Here is an 11,829-nt window from a genome sequence, read left to right on the forward strand (position 1 = left end):
GTGTGGTCCCGCTTTAAAGTGGGGGTCTTAAATAAGACCCCGGATCTTATGAGATTCTGAAAAAAAATTTCCCCAATGAAGATACCTAATAGATATCGGATCTTAAATGGTTAAGACTCTTCTATTGGAGATGGTCTAATCAGAAAAGTAGAGTGGTAAAATTGAGGCTAAATTACTTTTTTAATCCTCTAACTATTTAATTGGTATTGGATTGGTCCTCTAACTAAAAATTGATTTATTTCGGTTCTCTAAGTTTCTCACCGTTACTACATTTAGTCATTTCTGTTAGTTTTTTATTTAAATAAATGTTAGGGTTTGTGTTATGTGGGTCCTCTAACTTTATTTATTAGTATCATTTTGGTCATATGCCTTGTTAAAGTATTATGATTAAATAGTGACTGATATTGTTGATAACTGTTATGGTTCATATGTATGTGTGAAACAGGAGGTCAGGTACCCACATACCACAAACTCTAACGTTTATTTGAATAAAATTAACAGAAAAGACTAAATGTAGTAACGATGAGAAATTTAGAGAACCAAAAAAAATTAATTTTTAGTTAGAGGATCAATTCGATACCAATTAAATAGTTAAAGGACCAAAAAGATAATTAAGCCTAAAAAATTGACTTGTTATATTTATCGACTAAAAAACAAAAGAATTCAACAAGACAATGTAACTCTATAAATGCTCATGTGAGGAGACAGGTGGTCAACCACTGCATGTGGTCCAAATCCAATAGCTATAGTAGCTTATAGCCATAGCCATAGCCACTTATAAACTCAACAATCTCTGTCTCTGTTTCTGATTCTCATTCTCGAAAACCTTTGTTTGAAAGTCCAACATCTTTACTTTCATGTGAAAATTAAAGTCCAACATGATATTGGATTGGTCCTCTAATTAAAAATTGATTTATTTTGATCTTTTAAGTTTCTTACCGTTACTATATTTAGTCTTTTTTGTTAGTTTTATTCAAATAAACGTTAGGGTTTGTGTTATGTGGGTCCTCTAACTTTATTTATTAGTATCATTTTGGTCATATGCCTTGTTAAGGTATTATGATTAAATAGTGACTGATATTATTGGTAACTGTTATGGTTCATATGTATGTGTGAAACAGGAGGTCATGTACTCACATAACACAAACCCCAACGTTTATTTAAATAAAACTAATAGAAAGGACTAAATATAGTAACGATGAGAAACTTAGAGGACTGAAATAAATCAATTTTTAGTTAGAGGACTAATCTGATACCAATTAAATAGTTAGAGGACCAAAAAGGCAATTAAGCCTAAATAGTACTCCCTCCGTCCCTCAATACTTGACAATTTCACACAGATTAAGAAAAGTGTAAAGATGAAAGAAATAGAATGATATTTTTACTGAATTGCCCTTGTCATTATTTTGAAACTTTTTCACTTTTAAGTAATGATTACTTTCTTTATTCCACTACAAACTTTAACATGGGGACAACAAAAAGTATTTATAAGGGGTAAATCTGTCAAATTCTGCTTAGAAATCTAAGAAGGTCAAGTATTATGGGACAAATATTTTTTTTCAAATAGGTCAAGTATTGAGGGATGGAGTGAGTAACACATTAATGATGATATATGGATTTATAAATAAACTTTGTTTGGGACAAAAGCACTCGTTATATATTCCGAGCGTTTTTGTCCCAAACAAATCAGGAAAGAGTATTGAGTGTTGGATTTAGTAGTAGCAGGGCCGTATCTAAGGTAGAGTGAAGAGGACGATCGCCCTAGGTCCCAAAAAATAAGTACGAAATTTGGGTCCTCAAATTTTTTTAGGGGTCTATTAGACCGTAAAAAAGTTGCTTAATTTTTTGTATCAAGTTTGATGTTTGAGAATTGCTCTTCTCCCATTTGTTTTTGCTCATTCTCATGCTACTGAGTTAACTCACACTGAAAAAAATGTCTGACTAACGTTGAAAATACATCTACGTGAGTTAACTCACGTTCGGGTTTTTTATGGGAATGGGCTCTAAATGGAAGAAGAGAAATTCTCTTGATGTTTACATATATATTTATTAGTTAGGTTAGGATCCAAATTGTAGATTCGTCCTATGCCACCAAAATCTCATAAACTGCCATGTATAAAACATGGTGCAAGCAAAATGAAAAGGGCCCACTATGTATAACTACAAATCATGTGTCGTGATCCTCTCGGGAATAAAATTTCGTTAAATGTAGCATTTACGAATAATTCATCATGTTGTCCTTTGCTATTTTTTCTGACTTAAATACAATTTTGATCCCCCTATTTTTAAAATTGTAACTTTTGATACCCCTATTTTTAAAATCAGTTTTTTGATCCCTTTATTTAAAAAGTCAACAAAATATTATGGTCCCCTCCCCTTTGAATGATGTGGTATGTTCACGAATGATGTGGAGCTTACGTGACATTGTTTACATGACTTATCATCTAACACCTCATTTCCACGTCCTTTAATTATACATTATACTTATTACAATTATCAAAAAATTAAACAACATATTATTATTGAAATTAAAAAAGAATTGAGATTTATCTGAGTGGTTTTGTTTATCATGTTTGTCGTTTATGATACCTAGGATTTGATTGCATTATTTTAATACCCTCTTTTTATTCACACTATATACATGCATTACACATAACAGAGTCAATTGGTTACCAATTGTTACACATAATTCAACTTAAACAACACAAAGAGGGTTGATGACTCAACTTAAACTTGATCATATTGAAGGAAAATGATGTTGAAGGAATAAGGAAAATCTGAAGATTAATTTGAGGATTTTTGGTGTTAGGGTTTTAGTGGAAATCAATTTGGGGATTTGAGGTTTTTTTATTCTCCTAATTCTTATTTAATTTCAATAACAATTTATTATTTAATTTTTTGATAGTTGTAATACAGAATTTATAATTAAAATGATATGAAAATGATGTGTTAAATGATATGCTATGTAGACAAGGTCACGTAAGTTCCGTGTTATTAATGCATATCTACATCATTTAGTGGGGAGGAGGACCAACATATTTTGTTGATTTTTTAAATAAGGGGATTAAAAAATATGTTTTAGAAATAGAAGAATCAAATGTTAATAATTTCAAAAACATAGGGATCAAAATTGCATGTAAGCCTCTTTTTTAGGGATTCTCTGGTATTTTTTTTAAAAAGATCAAATATATTAAAATATAGAGGAAACTGAATTTTTATTTGTTGATATAATTAACGAATCACCATATAACCATTAACGTCCCCGTGAGCTTAACTCAGTTGGTAAGGGATAATGAATAATATATGCAAGGTCTGTGGTTCGAACCCTCGACACCACAAAAAAAATATAACCACTAAAGTGTAGACAATCCAGTGAGTTGGAGGACACATTAATTTATTTTATGAGGTGGAGGTGGCATGATTGTTGTTAACTTCACTTAAAAATCAATTTAATGAAGAGTGATGATGCATGTACCACCCCATGTGGTAATACACTCTTTACACCCACACAAAATTCTGACACGTGGCAACTTGGACCCCACATAAATAGAAGATAAAGTGTGATTGTGAGATGAACTTACCAAAATATCTCTAATACATGGGGTGTACAATAAGGTGTAGGAATAAAGGGTGTTCATGTAACATTTTCCTTTATTGAATAGATAAACTAATTGAAAATCCTTACTCTAATGAATAAATAAACAATCAATTTAAGAAGATGATATAGTTTCTCTCAAAAAACAAAAAAGAAGATATATTAATTTTTTAATCCGATATTTCAAAATACTAACTCTAACATAATTTTAAGTGTAATTTTTTTATTTTATAAATCTTGTTAAGGTCGATCTCAAACTTAAGTATAAATATAAAGATAGAGTTGGTTAGACCTCGACAACTAACATAAAACTTTGTCGACTCTATGATATGTTTCTTATTCTATGACATGTTTATTATTCTATCAATGTAATTTTCAACTCCAATCAATTTTTTATAGAATGATAAAAATCTAACTAAAGAGACATGATAGTAAAATATAGTGGGAAGAAAACAAAAGAAATCAAGGTATTATACTTATTTTAGTACTACTCCTATTTCCATCTTATTGAAGAGGCACAAGTGAAATAATTTTCGATAAATGTCCATGTGAAGAGACAAGTGGTCACCACTGTCCAGTGCATGTGGTACAAATCTAATAGCCATAGCCAGTTAGCCACTTATAAACTCAACAATCTCTGATTCTGATTCCCTTTCTCGAAAAACTTTGTTTGAAAGGCCAACATATTTAATGTCAAAGTGGCAAATCAGTTTGTTTGTTTTTCTTTTTTTAAGTATGTGCACCAATGAATGAGCAAATTAAAGTCGACATAGATTGGGTATATTTATTTACTACTCATATTATTTCAAAAGAGAATGTTAACCATTGTCTTTGGGACATTGGACAAGGGAATAAATATAGAAATATAACATTGGAAAATGACGAAAAGTGATAAATTTAACATTTTAAAAGTTAAAATGTTGTTGAAATCAATACAAACATGTTACTTTTGGTTTCCTTAATCATTGCAAGACCCTATTTGTAATGATTCTTAAACATATGAATAGGATTTTGATCTCTAATTGGAGTACATTCATCGGTGGAAGTCACACTTTTAAAAAAATATTCTTATTTAAGAGTTTATTGATTCATCAACTTTCATCTAAAGATAACTTAGAAAAACAAAGATGAAAATGATAGGGAGAAATTAAAAACAAAGACATTCTCAACAATGATGAAATAAAAGAAAGGATGAAAAAAGAACGGTTGAATCTAATAAAAAATATTTATATTTTATAATATTTTGAATAAATGTTTAAATTTCAATTGAGAGATGTCTTTATTTAAGGTATGTTTAAATGGAGGAAAGTGTTTATTTTTCTCGTTTAAATTACAAATACTATAAAATGTATTTTAAAATCAACTAAATGTGATTGGAGTACTATATGATCATCTATCACGTTGTTATTTGATTTTATTAAAAAAAAAAGCAAATGTTTTAAAAAACATACTCCCTCCGTCCTAAATTATAAGCAAAAAAACAAAAATCACACTTATTAAGAAAACTAAAACATAAGAATTTGTAGCATAGTTTTTTGTATTTTCTTTGGAATAAGTTTCATGGGAAGATGTAAAAACAATTTTCATTGGCTATTGGTTATGGAAAAAATGAAAGAGAGAGAAAATTAAATGTAATTTGTATTTAATTTCATGAGAATAAGCAAAAGTTTTTATTGGAAAAGATGATTTTTTTTTAAAAACAAGATTAAATATAATAAAAGTTTGTATTTTTTGCTTATATTTTAAGACAAATAAAATGAGTTTTTTTTGCTTATATTTCGAGACGGAGGAAGTAGTTAGCCCTCCCATCCCAAATATAAATTACCGTACAAAATTTTCTTTAAGAACATAGAGAGCAAATATATTACGAATGGTGGTTTGATGGATAGACTCTGATACTTTATAAATGTTTATATCGAACCTAACTCAATCTTACAAAATTGATTAGTAAGATGACGATTGTCACTATTTATAAAATTTACTCCGGTCATGTCTTAAATCTTTGTAGAACTTGAGTTTTTCTCAATAATTTTTATGAGAAATATTCTAAAAATGTAGTATTTCATTAATGCATCAAGAAGATTAAGTGAAATTTAAGTATTATTATTCTTAGTAATTATATTCAAAGTCGGGCGGAACTTTTGTTGTTTAGTTAGAACAACCATATAAATAAGTTTAGACACCACATCTTCATTCAAAATTTTAAAATAACTATACGAATAATCTTACTTATATGTTGTCTAACATCAGCTTTTCTATCAAATTTAACTTGCATTTGACAAATATCAACATTTTTTTTCTTTTTCTTTTTTTCTTCTTTTCTGTCTCTTTAGACATGAAACAATTGCAACATTTTTAAAATCGGAGGGAATATTCTTTTATATAAAATGATGAAAATACTGTATATAGAAGCATCATGTATGTGAGTATGTCCCTTTCTTACTTACATACTCTATCCTCTAAGGAATTAAAGAAGCATAGTGTCCCTACCAAGTTTGTCTTCTTTGGGCCCACATGAAAAGGAATCCTGAATTGGCATTCGCTGGAAAGTTCAATTCTGCAAAAACTTTTTAGTCAAAGATGGGATCACAAATAGTCAAATACACAATGCACCCTTTATGAGTAAATTTTAGTATGGACCACTCTGTCATAGGTTGGTGACACATCACTATGTAATGCTATTCTCAAGATTTTATAGTGTGGTAAACACATTTGAATATTCTATTTCCCTCTCAATTTTATTACTATTTATCTATCTCATCCTTATGCATATTTCCTAAATACATGCACTAACGAAATGTCGCATATTTAATGTGCCTACGTAGACAAGATTAGGTTTAAGTCTTACAATAGTGATTTATAGATTCTTTACATATTTGGTCCTTCAGAAATAGTGACAAAGATCCACCAATGATCATGGAGTTTGGTTAAGAGATGGATTCGACAACCGACGGAAGATGAAAATATCGAAGAAAGGGAAAGAGATAAGTGAAAGAATGTCTGAGGTGATGAATACATTATAAGTTTTGTAAATTCATTTTCTTCAAAAAAAAAGTTTTGTAAATTCATTTGATCGAACATTTGAAAAGTCTAATCCATAAAGTTGTGCATTCATCCTTCAAGTCTCTCATTTTTTCTATTGTGGATCGAGGAGACAAGATTTATCTACATATGATGAATAAAATAATCTATCGACAATACTTGTATAAAAAGATCAAGATAAATAAAAGCAATCAATTCAGCTAACAAATTATACATTTGGAAATGTTTATGTAATTTTAGTAAATTCATGAAGAACAATGATAGTGGCTCACTTATTCATCGACCAAATTAAAATGACTATTTACGCGTAAATTTACCGTTTACTTTCTTGTAGTATTTAATAGCACATATGATGAGAAGATATTTAAGTCTAATTGTCAAAAATACACCCTTTCTTAGAATCCTACAACATGACCAATCAAACTTTAAATTCTCGCTAAAAGATGTATTCATATTTAGTGTCTGACATGTCTTGAATAAGATTACCTCAAGTGGATGAAACCTATAGAGAAAAAACTCTCTAACATCAAAATCACCATCTTTCCAGATGAAATTGAAAATTTTCCATAGAAAGTGAACTGTATTACCAATCCTTCCCTTGCCTAACTTGGGGATCTTCGTATGTATAAAATGTTGGCTAAAGTTTTAACAAATCGACCGAAACTGATTATTGACATGATTAAGTTTAATGATAGTATTTAAAGGTTGTTATGATTCAAATGAATTTCTCAGACAAATGGGGGAGACTGGTTTCGGAGTGTGTGAGTACAGTCACTGCGTCTATTTTAGTTAATGGAATCCTGACCGATGAATTTGTATTAGAGAGGGGTTTTGAGACAATGTGATGCATTGTCACCTTTCTTATTTTCGTCAGCCACAACAGGTTTAAATATAATGATATGTAATTTTATTATAGTTCATTTATTTTCTGATTTTCAAGTTGGAGTTGATTTTGATTAGAGTATCTTTTTTTTGAACAATTGATTAGAGTATCTTATTTGCAATTTGCAGACAATACTCTCATTCTGGGAGAAGAAATTAGGGCAGTAGTAAGAACTCTTAAGGCTATTTTGTTGCTATTTGAATTGATGTAGAATTTAAAAGTCAACTTTCATAAAAGTTTTCTCGCTGGGGATATCAGCTTAACTCCCAAATTTGTAAAGTTGTATTTAAATATTTTGGTCTCCCAATATGAGGTTATTTCATATTTCATTCTGGCTCTCTTTTATTGAAATGATTGATAATAGTCTAATTGGTATGAAATGTTGTAATATGTCAATGAGTGGTCGTGTTGTTCTTCTTAAAGTTGTATTGTCTTCTTAATTGGATTATTTTCTTTCCTTCTTCAAGGCTCTTTCAAGTATTATATCTCAAATTGAACCCCTTTTTAGGTATTTTTTGTGAGGTGGGGATGGTGGGGCTCGCAAGGTTCATTGAGTGCATTGAGACCATGTGTACTTGGATTGTGATAAAGGAGGATTGGGTGTTAGTGGGGTGAGAAGTTTAATTATGCTTGGTTAAGTGAATGGTGTTGGAGGTTAAGGATTAATCATGGAATTCTTTGGATTAAAGTGTTATCTTATAAATATGTATGAAAATTATAGATGGAAATATTTGCATATGGTTCATGATGGGGTTGGGTTAGATGCTCCTAATTGGTTTAATATTCACGTTGTGATAAGAGTTGGTAATGGTAAGGAGACATCATCTTGGTGTGATCATCAGTTGAATCTAAGAATGTTAATTGGACCCAAACCAAAAATACACCCGCAAAAAATACCTACAACGAATCGGTAAATACCTACGTTGTTGAATTTGGTGGCTTAAAGTGAAAGATTAAGGGATTTGATTATGATTTAAATCTCTTAAATGTTTTGGTTATGTTGATCGTCTAATTTCATACTTTTTTTTTTTTTTATCCTTTATGCTTCAATTGAGTTGGGATTTTCTTAGTTTCCACTTTTGCATGGTTGTGTGTTGTGTTATCACACTTTATCCTCATTGTAGTTTTTGATCTTGTTGTCTTATTTGAGCATACCGTGTGTCACATCAAACAATTTTTTTTCAAACATGTTACCTATTTTACTTATTAAAAAAAAGTTTAGAAACCAAAATAAAAATATATTTCTCACAAAAGTAAAAAAAAGTTTTAACCACAAATAAAACTAAAAGGATGAAAAAGAAGTATGAATGTCATAAGTACAATGTTTAATGAGTCCAAATAAAGAAAACATTTATTAAAGAAATGAAATATTTCAATCTTTAATGCATTGAATGCATATTTTTTTCATCAAAATCTATTGTTTTAAATAATTTCATACATCACCATTAGAAAATCCTCAAGAAAAAAAAAAGTTTTTGGATGTTTAAGTTTTTCATACATCCCTTTCAAAAAAAGTTGATCACCCATCTCATTACTTATTTATAATATTTTAATGCTACTATTTAATAAACACACAACCATCCTTTTTTTTTGAAGAAGAACACACAACCATCCTTTAAAAAAAAAAAATACACAACCATGTGAGGTAGTGGCTTAATATGAAAGTTTGAGGATTTGATTATGATTTGCATCTCTTAAATGTCTTGGTTATGTTGATTGTCCAATTTCATACGTTCTTATCCTTTGTGCTTCATTTGAGCTTGAATTTTCTTAGTTTTCCATTTTTGCATGGTTGTGTGTGGTGTTATCACTCTCTATCTTCATTATAGCTCTTGATGATATTGTCTTTTTTTTTGGTGGTGCTTGATCTTGTTGTCTTATTTGGGCATATCTTGGGTCACATTAAACATTATTTTTAATTTTTACCTATTCATCTTATTAAAAAAATGTAAAGTCTATAATAATTTATTTTTCGTAAAACTAAAAAGTTTTAACCAAAAATAAAACTAAAAGGGTGAAAAAAGAAGTAAAAATGTCTTAAGTACCATGTTTAATTTTTTTTGAAGAAGCATAGGTACAATGTCTAATGATTCAAAATAAAGAAATTATTCATTAAAAAATATTAAATATTTCAACTTTTAATGGATTGAATGCATATTTTTTTTTTTTTAAAGTTATTGTTTTAAATTTTTTTGATGGATTTGATTATGATTTGAATCCCTTAAGTTATCTTTGTTATAAAAGATAGGCAAAATTACACTTTTAGTTTCTTAACTTAATTTCAAGTAACAGTTTGATCATTTATTTTTTTTTTCATTTTAATTTGTTCCTTTTTGTCCATTTTCATATGAATTTTTAAGCTTGAATTATGTTGATTGTCTTATTTCACACGTTTTTATCATTTGAGCTTGGATTTTCTTAGTTTTCCACTTTTGCATGGTTGTGTGTGTGTTTTGTTATTGCACTCTATCCTTATTGTAGCTCTTGATCTTGTTGTCTTATTTGGGCATACCTTGTGACAATTTTTTTTTTAAATTTGACCTATTTATCTAATTAAAACAAAAATTTAGAGACTAAAATAATAGTTTATTTTTCATAAAACTAAAAAGTTTTAACCAAAAAAAAAACTAAAAGAGCGCTCTAAAAAAACTAAAAGGGTGAAAAAAAGAACTAAGAAAGTCATAAGTACAATGTTTAATTTTTTTTACGAGGCATAAGTACAATGTTTAATGATTTCAAATAAAGAAATTATTAAAGTTTAATGTTTTCAACTTTTAATGTTTTCATTGCATATTTTTTTCTTAAAAAGTTATTGTTTTAAATAGTTTTGACGGATTTATTATGATTTGAATCTCTTAAGTCATCTTGGTTACAAAAGATAAACTATTCCTCTAAAAAAAGATAAAAAATGTAAATTTTTTATTTTTTCTTTTGAAAAAATGACAAAACCTTTTAAAATTCAAACACGCAGTTGCAAGATCTCATGTTTGAGTTCGAGTAAAAATGTGGGTTAAACAATATCGGAATTATCAAATGAGAACTATATAACATGTGTGTGTTTGATTCCACTTTTAGAGGGGTCATAATTGATTATGGAGGTGTAACTTTTTTGAACAATTGAAGGTGTAAAATTAATTCTCACATGTTTGGTTGCTTTCAAGTAGAATTGATTGTGTCCCTAAAATTGATTTTACTTAAAACTAAAACTTGTAGCTTTTGATTTCAAAATTACTTTTTACACACAAATTTATCGTTCAATTCACTTTTATATAAATGTCTTCAAACACAATTCACTTTTACATTTATCTGACTTTTAGTCAAAATCAATTTTACAGAACCAATGCATCCAAAATCAATCATTGTAACCGCACAACTAAAACATACACTATATAACCTTAAAAAAAAAAAATCAACCGAGGTTAACTGAGATTAATTCTAAAATTTTGCTGGATAAAAGACTCGTGCATTCGTACGAGTCGCGTAACATTGCCCTATTTATATTTATATAAACATATATAATTATATTAATAACATTATGAAATATTTTATAATATTAAATGACAATTATTAGTATTAATGTAATGTTTCTATTATATAATTTTTCTTTGGGAAATGTTAATGAGTGTCTTCGGGCACTCTTTAAGGACCATAATTAAAAAATATTTATGAAAAAGCGCGTAATCAATGTATTGAAAATTGAATCATTTGATTTAATTCTTAAAGAGTGGCCCAGATACACTCGTTAACAATACCATTTTTCTTTTATATGCAAAAAGCTGTCACATACTTGCACCACCCCGTTGCCTATTTTATTTGCTCATATACGTGGATGCAAATTTTATGTACCGAGAAATTTGATATGATAAAATTTAGAAAACTCGTGACTATTTTTAAAATATAAACATTAATGAAGTATTTTTTTAGTATTTTATACACAAAATACTGTTAAATATTTACACCGAATTCGTTATTGATTTTAGATGCCTATATGTGCGAAATCAAATTTTTATATAACAACATAAGTCGATGTGATATAATTTTAAAAATTCATAACTACTTCAACATATTAAGATTTCTTTTTTGTGGTGGCCGAAGTTTAAACTCCAGATCTTACATATATTATACATTGTCTCTACCAACCGAGTTAAACTCACGAGGACTAACATATTAACATTAATATAGCGTTTGAATTAATTTTTTTTTTATATTCATAAAACACCGTTAAATATTTGTACCACATTCGTTAACAAATTGTTCGTCTTTATACTTCCGGCCATTAAAAAGAATTGATGGAAAACACTTTAGTAAA

The sequence above is a fragment of the Medicago truncatula genome, chromosome 6 (genome assembly GCF_003473485.1).
Source record: "Medicago truncatula cultivar Jemalong A17 chromosome 6, MtrunA17r5.0-ANR, whole genome shotgun sequence".
Classification (NCBI taxonomy): Eukaryota; Viridiplantae; Streptophyta; class Magnoliopsida; order Fabales; family Fabaceae; genus Medicago; species Medicago truncatula.